Source organism: Ctenopharyngodon idella, chromosome 11, assembly GCF_019924925.1.
Source record: "Ctenopharyngodon idella isolate HZGC_01 chromosome 11, HZGC01, whole genome shotgun sequence".
NCBI classification, from domain to species: domain Eukaryota; kingdom Metazoa; phylum Chordata; class Actinopteri; order Cypriniformes; family Xenocyprididae; genus Ctenopharyngodon; species Ctenopharyngodon idella.
In genome coordinates this window covers 9,759,524-9,763,706 of record NC_067230.1, presented here as the reverse complement: position 1 = coordinate 9,763,706, position 4,183 = coordinate 9,759,524, and the positions used below count along the sequence as shown (strand labels likewise).

Sequence of the window (4,183 nt, the reverse complement as noted above, 5' to 3'; positions counted from 1 at the left end):
GGATCAATATTCTAAAGTGAAGATCATGGTAACCCACTAGTAATGACTCAAGTGTTACCAATTCTGTCAAAAGCAATTACTATCCAAAACCTTACAAAAATCTCAAATGCTTGCACTGAATTCAGTCATTATTAGAGTGTTATCATGCATATCACTTTAGAATACTGATCCAAATAATTAGTAATTCCTTTAGAAGGATGTAGTAACACTTGAGTCAATACTACCATGATCGCCACATTAGAATTAATCATATTATGCATTATTCACATTAATTATGAAGCTGTATTCTTAGTAGTCCTCTGGGAGGTATGAAAAAAAAAAAAATTAGCTAATAGTGAACTACCTCATTCAACGAAGCACTAATTACTAATTTGTTAATTAGAATTTTTGTTAGTTAATAGTAGTTACTAGAATGTTTATATTCGAAAGTATTCTAAAGTATTACCAGATGTTCTATTAGCACCACAAATATCTACCATATATGGAAGTTTTTTCCTAACAAAATTAAAATGAAAATTCAAATGCTTAAAAAGATCAAATAATAAATCGAACTCTCAAACGGCTGCTCTGATGATAAATCAAATGCTCAAATGCAATTTCATTTCCTCATTCGGGGAAGCATGAAGTGTATGAAGAATCAAATTAAAACTAATTTGTATTTGATTTTTTAAATTTTCATTATCAACCCAGTATAAACCTGTCATAATTAAATCTATAATGAAATGCTCAAATCATAAATCAAATGCTCAAATTATAAATCAAATGCTCAAACCGACACTGCAAATGATAAATCAAATTCAAATGAGACATGTCAATTAAGTGGTGTGTGGGCAGAGTTTTGAGGCGGAAGAGGAGACTTTCTTGTGTGCAGTTTGGATAACTGCCACACTTGAGTAAAAAAATATGATTCTGTAAATCATAATGAGAAACTCTCATAATTATGACATTTTCTCATAATAATGACTTAGTTTCTCAATCTTAGGCCCTATGCAAAAACAGTGTGTAGGGGCCCCTTTGCCATTAAGCATCCAATGATCCACGCTATTTATCACACTTTTTTAAAAATAATGTACAACTTTACACACAGCACTCACTGATAGAAAAACCGTTTTACTGTATATCATGTATACAGTTGTTACGGAGGGACTGCTACAAGAGGCGTGCGGATCCATATGAAAGAGCTTTTAATTTACAAAAACATGTTAAGAACAGGCAGGGGTCAAACGGAGTCAAACAGGCATGATTTGGGCAAGACAAAGCATTCCAGGCACAGGCGAGGGTCAACAACCGAAGAACGTAATCCAAAGGGCAAGGCTAGAGGGTAATCCAAATATCCAGGCTAGGGTCCATGGGAAACCAGGCAAGGATCAAAACACAGGGCGACTAGACTAGACTAGACTAGACTAGACTCTGTAAAGTTGCTATCTGCTAGACAGTGATAAATGCTAACAATACTTGGCAGCCGGTGAGCTTGTGAGTCAGTGCTTTATAGTCCCTGTGATAGACTACAGGTGTGGAATGATTAGGGCAATGGAACATGGGAAATGTAGTCCGAATTAACCTGTAACTGTGTGTGCCTTGAAAAAGTCTTAATGGTGAACGGGTGACCTCTGGTGGTGAGTAGACGTAAACAGCAGGCGCAGAATACGTGACAGAGTGCCCCCCTGGGACGGGCTTGAAAACCTCCATGGCAGAGCAGATGACCTCCACAGCAGTGCAGTCAGGGCTGAAGACCTCTGCGGCGGAGCAGATGACCACCACAGCAGTGCAGTCGAGGCTGAAGAGCACCTCAATGGAGCAGGTGTGATGTAAGACCAGAGCGGGACTGAAGACCACCACGGCAGAGCAAATGACGTAGAAAATCACCACAGCAGAGCAGAAGACCACCAGAGCAGGGCAGAATACCACCCCGGCAGAGCAGACGGATCAGGGACCCATGGCAAAGACTGAGACCTAGGGAAAACTGAGACATAAGACACAGAGAGACAATGTATTCACGGCCCCAAGGGCCGAGGCAGGAAATGCAATGCAGTTCGATCAGAATCTCCTTGAGAAGTGACTGGATAGACAGACAGTTCAAAATCAGATTCATGAATGGTAACTAGGCGGATAGGCAGTTCAAAATCAGACTCATTGGGAAAAACAATAGGAAGACAGTTCAGAATCACAAGCATTGACTGAAACTAGACTGACTGACAATTCACACTCAGACTCATTGAGGAAAACTGGACTGGCAGAAAACTCAGAAACAAAACCGGACAGACTGACAATTTGTATTCAGGTCCATTAGTTGAGATGGTACAGGGAAAAGGTTCATTTATGACCTCTGTGGTTGGTTCAGGACTGGGCGGGAGTTCATAGATGGCCTGCTTGGCCAGTCCAGAACAGGTTGGCAGTTCATAGATGGCATCCTCGGCCGGTTCAAGACAAGATGAATGTTCACAAACAGCCTCCATGGCTGATTCAGGACAGGACGAGAGTTCATCAGCTGAGAGTGCATCACAATTACAGAGGGACTGTGACAAGAGGCGTGCGGATCCATATGCAAAAGCTTTTAATTTACAAAAACATGTTCAGAACAGGCAGGGGTCAAACAGAGTCAAACAGGCATGATTTGGGCAAGACAAAGAGCATCCCAGGAACAGGTGAGGGTCAACAACCGAAGAATGTAATCCAAAAGGCAAGGCTAGAGGGTAATCCAGATATCCAGGCTAGGGTCCAGGCATGGGGCAAACAGTATCCTAACAGGGCAAGACGAGAAAAGTAATCCAAAGCAAGCAAGAATCCAGGGAAGGCAGAGGATAGGCAAAAACATGGGAAACCAGGCAAGGATCAAAACACAGGGCAAACAACCAAAAGCAAGACTAGACTAGACTAGACTAGACTAGACTATGAACACTAGGATAGGCTCCATAAAGTTGCTATCAGCTAGACAGTGAGAAATGCTAACAATACTCAGCAGTCGGTGAGCTTGCGAGTCAGTGCTTTATAGTCCCTGTGATAGACTACAGGTGTGGAAGTGATTAGGGCAATGGAACATGGGAAATGTAGTCCGAAGAAACCTGTAACTGTGTGTGCCTTGAAAAAGTCTTAATGGTGAACGGGTGACCTCTGGTGGTGAGTAGACGTAAACAGCAGGCGCAGGATACATGACAACAGTATAACACTGATGTTTTTGTATGAATTGTGCTTTACTTAAATAGAGCACCCCAGCATCCCCTTAGACATAAAAACGACAGATTAACAATATTTAATTGGAATTGTCTTATTAACAGACATTGTGCTTTGTATTTCAAAACATTACAATCTTTCCAAACTATTAAACAGTGTAGGTACCTCTACAAGCATGATGAAAACAGGATTGATATTACCCTGAGCCATATATTATATGTTTGATATTTATGCTACCATCAGTTACATGTGTATAGTTTAAGAATAATAGCTGCTGAATAGTATACATAGTAATGATATTACTACACTTTTATATTTTAAATATTTTTGTCATTTCTGTAAAATGTTGAAAGTGTATTGGATTTGTAAACAATAGGCTAGTTGCCTGACTACACTCTATCTTCACTCATTCTAGGACCTGCAGAATTTTGTGTTTAACGTTTAACGTTGTGTTTAATCGTTTTTGATTCACATTTATTGTTTAGTTTATTATCATCATGCCATTCTAAAATTATATGACCAAGTTTGCTCATATTAATATTTTAATGCAAGATCCACACAAACATTGTTTACATATTGTTTTCCATATTTACAGTTTATATCTAAAGATTTGTCACGCACTTTTCTTGTTACTTCTGTGATTAGAGTATGATAAGAGCATTTATCACCAACTTAGAAACAAGTTGTTTCTCATTATGTACACAGCAAAATCCCCAGAGTTAAATCAACTCTGCTCAGACTACATATGGTCCCTCTCTAAACATTGTTAAAGTAACACTGAAGCAGAGTTAAAGTTAATGAGATAATTAAGTGATTAAGTTATGATTGAGCATTAGTGATGAACACCTGCTGTTAACAAGCAGAATCACTGAAGAGAAATAGAATTACTACAAATGACTTCCAGCCACAGCCTTAGATGAAATCAACTGAAGATAAAAGACATTAAATCTCTCAAGATCTGAATAAACAACTCCACAAAAAGTATATTATCTCATTAACTTTAACTCTGTTG

The 4,183-nt window shown here is 39.0% G+C and overlaps 1 long non-coding RNA gene across 1 annotated transcript; it reads right to left on the bottom strand.

Annotated features, from left to right (window-relative positions):
- Positions 1-1,167: 1,167 nt before the first annotated feature.
- LOC127522932 (uncharacterized) lies at positions 1,168-3,899 on the bottom strand. The gene is made up of 2 exons (XR_007932775.1): positions 2,325-3,899; positions 1,168-1,953 (listed from the first exon to the last, which is right to left on the bottom strand). It is a non-coding gene; the product is annotated as an uncharacterized LOC127522932 (long non-coding RNA).
- Between the last annotated feature and the right edge of the window lie 284 nt (positions 3,900-4,183).